The following is an 11,197-nucleotide window of genomic DNA, read 5'->3' as shown; positions in this document are numbered from 1 at the left end:
TCCCGCATGGGCCAGCCCAACCACCCAGCCCAACTCGGCATGCACCCACGCCTGAACTTAGATAAGATCGAGCTGTGGCAGGAGGCCAGCTCATCGCTGTAACACCCTCGGTGTTTATGTTTATGTGCTCACTGTAATTTTTGTAGCTTTAGAGTAGACTAAACATTAGGATAGTTGAATGCTCTTTGTTTCAAATATACATTAAATCATTAGTAGAAATAAAAATATATCCTTCATTTGTAAAGCTAGGTGTTTGTTAGTTGAACCCAACACTTTGCTTGGTAAAGATGATAGTTAGCTTAGTACCTTAGTCATTAGAGCTAGCTTAGTAGCTTAGTATGCGTATTCTTAGTTTAGGAATTGCTATTGCTTAAATGCTAAGTGTTGCATCATCATCGCATGCATGTAGAGAACGAGTTGACAGAGATCGTGACCACCAACGATCACGAGTTCGAGGAGATCATCGAGGAGTACGAGGAGGAGATTCATGTATAGGAGGAGGTCCCGGAGCTACCACTGACTGACTCAGCTGACATCGCGCCTGCCCAAGGCAAGCCCTGGTGCATAAACCCTTATTTTTTATAATCACTGTTTATATATGTTATGTGCATTTATGTTATAGGAATTTTATGAAAACCACATGCATAGATATACCTATCCTAAGAGTCTTACTAGTGTAGGTTCGAGTAGCTACTATGATTAGGTTTTTGGTAGCGTGAGTAAGCTGTCGTTGCTCACAATAGGTGATTATCCATTATTCTTACTCTTATAACAAAATGGAGACAGGGTAGGGATATGGTATGGGTATTGGTGGGTGTAACAGATTATGTCCTACGACCAATGGGGCTTAGCTTGGTTACACTGTTTTCCCTATTCATGTCGATTAAGAACTGCCCTGTTGCTGTGGATGGTAGTTAGGTCACAGACTTATTATTCTGAGCACATACTTGCTTATAGGAAGCGAGAAGGCTTGTTACGCTCTTGTCGTGGGTTCCCGCTCTTTTTGGACTGACTGATTGGAGGCGGGGAAAGGTGGAGGTCTAGGCACCATACTGAGACTTCAAGTGTGGGGGCTTAGAGTCCAAGTTTGGACGGGGACCTAGACCCTGTGACAGGAGTGGTATGAGTTGGTCTTGTTTATGCCTGGGGTACAAACGGGGCATGTGTTTTGGGGATACCCAGCTGAGATACATTGGTTCATGAATCGCTATTTCCATGAGACAATACGACTTGGCTATGGTCTAGCACCATAGTAAGAACTGAAAGATGAAAGATGGTGAAATGGTTCTGATTGCTCAACCCTTGCTTGAAAGTAGAACAAGTGCTTACCTAGAATGGTTAGCTAATGAAGTAATCATGACTGCTAATAAAACTTGACTATAAGGATAAACTATTAGTAATGCTTTTCTCAAACAAAAAAGAAAACAGCAAATCTATATTGCCTATCAATCTCTTTGGAGTCAGGAAGCTATTCCCACTAGTTGGGTAAGTCTTGCGAGTACATTGTGTACTCAGGGTTTATTTTACCCCTATTGTAGGTGCGGCTTGAGGAGTAGCTCTTGTGTGGAGGATTCTTCTGGTGGGCACAGACGGATCCTTGTATCGTTTCCGCTAGATGTTTATTTTCATTCCGCTGTTTAATTATCGCACTCTGAACTCTGGTATTGTAATAAATAATTTCCAAGAACTCTGGTTGTATGAAATGGACTAAGTATTATAAGCTCATACTCATTATTGGATTCTAGATGTAAAACATGGATTGTTTCGAGTTCTCCCTTAGTGTGTGCTCGATGGAACTATCCGATATAGCTCTCTTTCGAGGTGCTTAGTGTCTAGTGGAAGACGAGCGCCTCCAAAAGCGTGTTATTTCGGGTGGTTCTACCATAGATGGTATCGAGCCCAATAATGAGTCTACGAGTTTAAAAACTCTTTTCAAAATCTAAAATTTGACCAACAAAAGCTTTGCGAAAAGTAGGATGCAATAAATTACGTAAATAAGTATAAGCCCTAGTAATATGGTCTATCTAGGATAGTGGCACTGGTTTTATCTAATCAATCTTCTACGGGTATATTAACTTACGCTGCGTAAGTATCATTTAGCGTATGGAAAGTGAGTGTGCGTTGTGCCAAAAATTTTGTACGAATGCCGCTATATTCTGGCTTGAGCGAACGAATAGGTCGATCCATGCGTCATGAAAAAGAGAATATTGCTTAAGCTAAACTCCCCCACACATAGAATTTTTGGATAGTAAATTGATAGGATAATAAATAAAGAGAAATACTTTAACTCTTAAGGAAAAGTCTCGCTAGTAACCATTTATTGGGCCTTATCATTTTAGCCTTTTATTTCTAAATAGGGAAGCCTTGTCCCTAATGGTGGGTTCCTATCTGTTTATGTATGAACCTAAGGTCTGGTCACGGGAGCACCAGTGTTGGGACGGGCCATGGTCTTGGTGAAGACTAGGGCGAAAATGGTCATGGCGATGATAACGACAATGCCAACGGGGAGAGCCACGATGCCCCATTCCTTGGTCCTCCTCCACCACCCCCACCACCACCTCCGATGACCCATGCTGAGATGATGGCTGAGATGTTGGCTGCTCGTCGTGAGTCGGCCCATGCCTTGGAGATGCTGGCACAGGCTATTGGAGGCTTCGCCCGTAGAGGCCCCGGTGGCAATGGCGGGAATAGGGATGGAGCCCGCGGTCTCGAGAGACCCTATTCCTATCAAGACTTTTTGGGGACACACCCACCCACATTCACGCCGACTACTGAGCCTCTAGACGTGGAGCATTAGCTTTGTATTTGGAGCAGAAGTTTTAGCTGCTCCATGTGACTGACGAGCAGAAGGTGTGCTTGCCGTACAGCAGCTTATAGGATCTGCTAGTGCTTGGTGGGACACTTTCAATGCCATGCAGCCTAAGGACCACCATGTGACTTGGCAGGAGTTTACCACTGCTTTCCGTCAGTACTATATTCCTACTGGTTTTCTAAACAGGAAGTTGTCTGAGTTTCTGGAGCTGAAGCAAGGAACATGACTCTAATGGAGTATGTGAACAAATTCAACCATCTTGCACAGTATGTTGGGACTCATGTGGATACTAATGAGAAGAAGATGGACCATTTCAATCACGGTCTCTCTTGCATCTTGCAAGAGAAGCTGTATACAGGGGGCTATCAGACATTTGGTGCTTTGATGAATGCTACCATTGTTATCGAGGGACTTCAGCATGACTCTCAGGCTGAGTGGAAGCGCAAGAGGGTGATCACTAGGTCTTCTAGTCACCCATAGTCTCAGAAGGTATAGGTTGTGAGGAGGGTGTCCTATCACTCTTTGGGTGGGCAGTTGTCTTGTCAGACTCAGCAAACTCACCAGGCACCTCCCGCTCTGTACCATGCACCTACTCAGCAAGTGCAGCAGCTTCAGAGATTGCAAGTTCTGCCTCATTAGGGATATGGGAACAAGCTGGGTGATTGTTTCAAGTGTGGCATGGAAGGCCACTATGCTCGTGAGTGCTCCTAGAACCAGCTTACATAGTCTTTTTAGCCTTTAGCCAACTCTCGTCTGGTCAAGAGGACTATCATCAGGAAGAAGGTGTCCATGAGCCGCTCAGGACAGGTTAACTTCACTGAGGCTGAGGAGATCCCACAGGGAGAGTCCATGATGGCTGGTATGTTCACCATGGATTCCCACCCAGCATATGTATTATTTGATTCTAGTGCATCACATGCATTCATGAGTATGGGGTTTGCACAAAGGCACAACATATCTACTATGGCTATTCCTATTGCCTATAGAATCAGAACTCCTGGTGCGCAGTTGTACATTAAAACTTTGGACGAACATAGTGAGACTAGTGCTGGCAACTCACTCTTATCGTCTCTAGTTCATGTTATTGCCTGGACAAGGCATAGATTCAATTCTAGGAATGAATTGGTTGAGAAGTTATGGGGAAGTCCTGAACCTTAGGTAGAGAATTGTTGAGTTAAACTTCCTTCTTCTGAGGATATAATGTCTCTCCTTATGCCTTTAGTCCCTACCTTGCCAGTTATTGCTCATACTAAAGCTTCTCCTGATCTTGCTTCAATTCATGTGATTTGTGAGTTTCCGGATGTCTTTCCTGAAGATCTACCTAGGTTAACACTGGATAGGGATGTGGAGTTTCCCATTGAGTTAGAACCTGGTACTGCTCCTATTTCACGGCATCCCTACTGCATGGCTCTAAAGGAACTAGCTGAGATGAAGAAACAATTAGAAGAATTGTTGGAGAAGGGATTCATCCATCCTAGTTCTTCACCATAGGGTTGTCCAGCTATTTTTATGAAGAAAAAGGACGACACTCTTCGGATGTGTGTGGATTATCGCCCTCTCAATGTGGTAACCATTAAGAACAAGTATCATTTACCTCGTATTGATACTTTGTTCGATCAATTGGCTGGTGCCAAGGTGTTTTCAAAGATTGATCTTCGTTCTGGGTATCACCAAATTAAGATCCAGCCACAAGATATACCAAAGACAACTTTCTCTACTAGGTATGGGCTTTATGAATACCTAGTCATGTCTTTTGATCTCACCAATGCTCCTGCATTCTTCATGTACCTCATGAACTTAGTCTTTATGCCGGAGTTGGACAAGTTTGTAGTGGTGTTCATTGATGACATATTGATATATTCTAAGAACAATGAAGAGCATGCACAACATCTTCGGATAGTATTGACTCAGTTAAGGGAACACAAGTTGTATGCCAAATTCAGCAAGTGTGAGTTTTGGTTGGATCGAGTGTAGTTTTTGGGACATGTCCTGACACCTAAAGGCATCTCTGTGGATCCTGGCAAGGTGCAGGACATGTTAAATTGGAAATCTCCAAAGTTGGTGCATCAGATTTGTCAGTTCCTTGGTCTTGCTGGGTATTATCGGTGCTTCATCCCTGATTTTTCCAAAATAGCTCATCCAAAGACCAAGTTGCTCCAGAAGGATGTCAAGTTTGTATGGAGTCTGGCTTGTGAAGAAGATTTCCAAGCCCTAAAGAAGTTTCTTACCTCTGCTCCTGTTCTTGCCCAACCAGATATTGATAGGTTGTTTGATGTGTATTATGATGCCTCTAGGACTAGACTAGGATGTGTGCTTATGCAAGGTGGATGTGTGATCGCTTATGCTTCACGTCAGCTGAAAAAACACGAGTTGAATTATCCCACCCATGATTTAGAGCTAGCTGCAGTGGTGCATGCTTTAAAAATTTGGAGACATTACCTATTGGGAAATAAAGTGCATATCTACATGGATCACAAGAGCCTCAAATATATTTTCACTCAATCTGAGTTGAATATGAGGCAACGGAGGTGGCTCAAGTTAATCAAGGATTACAATTTAGAAGTTCATTATCACCTGGGAAAAACTAATGTAGTAGTTGATGCCTTAAGTCAAAAGTCACATCAAGTTGAAGAACAATCTTTGTCTCTCAACCATTCTGAGGTGTTAGCCCATATTGCTCTAGTCTCAGATTTATTTGAGCAAATTATTATAGAGCAAAGGCAAGATACTTCAAAAATTTCGCATATCAAGAAGTTAATTGCCAAAGGGCATGGTCCTCATTTCAGTGTTGATGATCAAGGTGTGGTGAAGTTCAAGAACCGATTAGTGGTTCCCTCAACTGATGAGCTTAGGAGAAAAATTTTGGATGAAGCTCACAACTCCAAATTATCCACTCATCCGAGAAGTAACAAGATGTATCATGATTTGCATCACTTGTATTGGTGGCCAAATATGAAATAGGATATTACCAAATACATCTCAGAATGTGACACTTGTGGAAGGGTTAAGGCAGACCATATGCGTACACCTAGATTTCTATAGCCCTTGCCTATCCCTGTTTGGAAATGGGAGGATATTTCCATGGACTTTGTTGTGGGTTTGCCCCGCACGGCAAAGGGGTATGATTCTATTTGGGTCACGGTGGATCGCCTCACCAAGTTTGCTCATTTCCTCCCAGTGGATGCAAGGTATTCAGCCAAGAAGTATGCCAAGTTGTAGGGTTGTGACCCTACATGGAGTTCCTCTTACCATTGTTTCTGATAGAGGGTCAGTTTTTGTCTCTCGTTTCTGGGAGCAACTCTAGAAATGTCTTGGTACTCGTCTCCTCAGAAGTTTAGCTTATCACCCACAAACTGATGGTGAGACAGAAAGGGTCAATCAAGTACTTGAAGACATATTGAGAGCTTGTGCCATTTCTTATCCAGAAAGATGGGACGAATGCTTAACTTTAGCTGAGTTTTCCTATAACAATAGCTATCAATAGACCATTCGTATGGCACCTTTTGAGGCCCTGTATGGCAAGAAATGTAGAACACCTCTTAACTAGGTTGAAGTGGGTGATTCTGGTTACTTTGGACCTGATTTTATCAAGGAAGGTAGAGAGCAAGTTAGTGTTATTCATAGTCATTTGAAGGCAGCTTAGAATCATCAGAAAACTTATGCGGACAAGCGAAGAAGACCCTTGTAGTTTGAAGTTGGTGACCATGTATACCTAAAGGTATCCCCGATGAGAGGTGTACATCGATTCAGAGTCCGTGGAAAGTTAGCTCCTCGTTATGGACCTTATAAGATTTTGGAGCGATGTGGTGCGGTTGCTTATCGTCTCCAACTTCTAGATATTTTGTCAGCAGTGCATAATGTCTTTCATGTTTCCCAATTAAAGGAGTGGTTATGAGTTCCTGAGGAAGTGGTGGAAATTGAAGGACTCTCTCTCCATCCCGATCTTTCTTATATTGAGCATCCTATCAAAATCTTAGATGAAAAAGAGAGTTAATAGAAACAAAGTGGTGAAATTTTATAAAATCCAATGGCAAAACCATTCGAAGGACGAAGCAACTTGGGAGGGAGCAGGAGAGTTATATTCTAGAACATTATCCCCATCTTCTCCCAGGTGTGTCAAGGTAATAGTTTATGTTAAAATCTCACTCTTACCCTTTTCCTACACTAGGCACTCACATGAAATCTCGGGATGAGATTTTGTTTAAGGGGAGGGGGAGTTGTAACACCCTCAGTGTTACACCCTAAATCATTTACTAAAATATGTCATGAGCATCATGTTTATATGTTAATGCATGTGATAGAATGTATAGATAAATTTCTTGTAACTTAAAATGATCAATAAAAATGCTAAACAAAAGTTGATTCAATAGCTCATGTATATCAAGTAGGGTTGAAAACTAATTTTTATTAAGCAAAAATACTATAGAATATGTGTGTGATACTTAAATAAAGTTTGAAGTACAAACTTTGTAGATGACAGTGAAATACTTGCGGTCGAAAAATGATATTACTAACTAATAATTCTACTAGCCTAGAAATAGCAAATGGAAATCAAGTTCAGCTCAAAACTTAGAAAATTTCCAAGTTTATCAACAGCTAGATATTGCTATGTTTAGGAAATTATTTTGAGACATTGGGTTAAGGGGTGGTGTAATGTTATAGCTCGATTTGGTAGTCTCATATGCCATCTTGAGTATGGTGAAGATGGTTAAGGTCCAAAAGCAACCGTTTAGTTTTTGTAGGTGCTTTAAAATTCGTGCACGACACGGTTTCGGGCTGGTTATCTGCGTGGGCGCGGTCAACACACTTGGGCGTCCGGCGTCGATATGCTGATTGTCCCGTGCGCACATGGGCTGCCACACGTGGCTGGTCATGGCTGCTATGGCCTGGCTGTGGCCTGGCCACCGCTGGCTCTTGGCGTGTGGAGCCGCTTCTGCTGCTTGCATAGTCAGGCGGTGCTGCCGCCGGCCCCGCCGCGCTGCCACACTACCGCCCCGTGCCATGATGCAGTTGCTGCCAGTGCTGTTGCCTCGCCATCATGTCCATGCCTCCCTCTATATCTCTACGGCGCTGCCGGCTAGTGTGATGCCGCTTCTACCGCGCGCACGTGGCTAGGCTCGTCGCCGCCCTATCATTGATGGCACTGCGGCGCACAAGCCACGCCGGTCGCGAACACATGTGCCTATCTGCTAGCGCCTGCGCATGAGCCTCCATGATCACATTGACTGTGTCCCACCAAGGCAAGGATGAGCCGAGCCCACCTGCCGCGCCCCGTCCCTCTCTTTCTCTTTTTCTCCCTCCGCTGCCGTCGTCGAGCTGCGCCATCAAATTACCCTACGAACGATCACCTCCATTCGATTCATCACATCCATGGCTTCACCATCATGTCCTCCCACTACCCGACCCCACTTAGCCTTGATGCGCACACGGCAAGCTCCAATTTTGGAGTTTCCTTGCGGCCATGTTGATAAGGCCACGTCCAGCCGTGGATGTGGGCAACCCTCCTACCGTCCCTCGTGAGCTAATTCACTTGCACCACTAGCTTCGCCTTGCCTCCCTCTCCACCTTGTGCACATCAACCAAACCGCTACCGCTCCCCATCGTCACTGATTCGACTATGCCACCACGATGCACCGCCGCACGGCTCCGCCGCACGTGGCCAGCCATCCTCCACCCCAACCGTCACCTCGGCTAGGTCCATGGTAGTCTACTGATGCTCGCTTGCTAGCTAGTTAGGTTCTTAGGTGCTCTAGATCACCGGGGCAGCTACGCCACCATCGTGGATGGTCGTGCGTCGCTGCAGCTCGCTCTAGTACGTCCTGCCACCCCTTGCCGCCGCTTAGCGTAGCCGTTCGGGTCAGAGATGGTGATCGACCCGTTATGTGGGCCCGCGCAGGTCCTAGGTGGCCGGTGTAGGCGCCCAGTGCCGCCGCTCCCCGTGCCACCGTGCACTGAGTTGCCGAGGGTGTGCGTGGGGAATTCCAAGAAAGCCAGGGGGTTAAGTGAAAAGGTTTGAGAGAGAGGGAAATAGTGTTAGTACTTAGTCATAATTCGAGAGAAGTTCGAGGTCTCTTTGGCAAAATCACCAACTCGCGCAAGATTCCCCCACCGCGGGCCGTCTCGCGCTGTAGGCCGGCCATGCGTGGGCCACACCGCAGGCCGCCGCGTGCTCGCGTGCACGCTGCATTGCGTGGGCCGCGCGGGAGAATTCGTTTTCCTCTTTCATAAGAAATTAGAAATAGTTTTCTAATTTAATTTTTGAGCTAATCTTTGGTAAATCATATACAATCATGTAGGTGTCCAAAAATTATGAAACAAATTTTATTAGGTTCTTAAAATTGTGCTCTATCTGTTAGCGTATTTAGTTCATATATGTACATGTTGATACTAGGAGCTATTAAATCATTTGAGCGTGCTCAATATTATTCAGTTAATTATTATAGGAATTTTTGTGGTAAATTGGTGATAGCTTTAGTCCTGAAAATTTTAGAGTAGCTTCATGGTATTATTATGTGCTCATTGTAATTTTTGTAGCTTTAGAATAGACTAAAGATTAGGATAGTTGAATGCTTTTTATTTCAAATATACATTAAATCATTAGTAGAAATAAAGATATATCCTTCATTTGTAAAGCTAAGTGTTTGTTAGTTGAACCCAATAGTTTGCTTGGTAAAGATGATAGTTAGCTTAGTACCTTAGTCATTAGAGCTAGCTTAGTAGCTTAGTATGCATATTCTTAGTTTAGGAGTTGCTATTGCTTAAATGCTAAGTGTTGTATCATCATCGCATGCATGTAGAGAACGAGTTGGCAGAGATCATGACCACCGATGATCACGAGTTCTAGAAGATCATCGAGGAGTATGAGGAGGAGATTCTCATGCAGGAGGAGGTCTCAGAGTCACCACTGACTGACCCAGCTGACACCGCACCTGCCCAAGGCAAGCCTCGGTGCATAATCCCTTATTTTTTTATAATCACTGTTTATATATGTTATGTGCATTTATGTTACAGGAATTTTATGGAAACCATATGCATAGATATACCTGTCCTAAGAGTCTTACTAGTGTAGCTTCGAGTAGCTGCTATGCTTAGGTTTTCGGTAGCGTGAATAACCTGCCATTACTCACAATAGGTGATTATTATTACTCTCATAATAAAATGATGAAAGGAAAAATGGAGATAGGGCAGGGATATGTTATGGGTATTGGTGGGTGTAACATGTTGTGTCCCATGGCCAATAGGGCTTAGCTTGGTTACACTATTTTCCCTATTTGTGTCGATTAAGGACCGTCCATTGCTGTGGATGGTAGTCAGGTCATAGACTTATTATCCTCAGCACATACTTGCTTATGGGAGCGGGAAGGCTCGTTACTCTCTTAGTCATGGGTTCTAGCTTTTTCTGGACCGACTAATTGGAGGCAGAGAAATGTGGAGGTCTAGGCACCATACTAAGACCGGATCTCAAGTCTAGGGGGTTTGGAGTCTAAGTTTGGACGGGGACCTAGACCCCGTGATAGGAGTTGAATGTGTTGGTCTTGTTTGTGCCTAGGGTATAAATAGGGCATGTGTTTTGGGATACCCAGTAGAGATACATTGGTTCGCTAATCGTTATTTCCGTGAGACGGTATGACTTGGCTATGGTCTAGCACCATAGTAAGAACTAAAAGATAAAAGATGGCGAAATGGTTCTGATTGCTCAACCCATGCTTGAAAGTAGAACATGTGCTTACCTAGAATGGTTAGCTAATGAAGTAATCATGACTGCTAATAAAACTTGATTGTAAGGATGAACTATTAGTATTGCTTTTCGCAAACAAAAAGAAAACAGCAAACATATATTGCCTATCATACTCCTTGGAGTCAGGAAGCTATTCCCACCAGGCAGGTAAGTCTTATGAGTACATTGTGTACTTAAGGTTTATTTTACCCCTGTTGCGGGTGCAGCTTCAGGAGTAGCTCTTGTGTGGAGCATTCTTCTGGTGGGTACAGACGGATCCTTGTATCTTTTCCGCTAGATGTTTATTTTCATTCCGCTATTTAATTATCGCACTCTAAACTCTTGTATTGTAATAAATAATTTCCAAGAACTCTGGTTGTATAAAATGGACTAAGTATTGTAAGCTCATACTCATTATTGGATTCTGGATGTAAAACGTGGATTGTTTCGAGTTCTCCCTTAGGGTGTGCTCGATAGAACTATCCGATATAGCTCTCTTTAGAGGTGCTTAGTGTATAGTGAAATGACGAGCATCTCTAGAAGCATGTTATTTTAGGCGGTTCTGCCACAATCGCCAGGCATGTCAGAGCATGTGCGTGCAAGCAAGAAAGATCTAGACGCGACTGAGAAAATATCTCGCTAGCAAACCAACCTCGCCTGCTTATAAA

The sequence above is a fragment of the Miscanthus floridulus genome, chromosome 15 (genome assembly GCF_019320115.1).
Source record: "Miscanthus floridulus cultivar M001 chromosome 15, ASM1932011v1, whole genome shotgun sequence".
Lineage (NCBI taxonomy): Eukaryota > Viridiplantae > Streptophyta > Magnoliopsida > Poales > Poaceae > Miscanthus > Miscanthus floridulus.
This window is presented reverse-complemented; position numbering follows the sequence as displayed.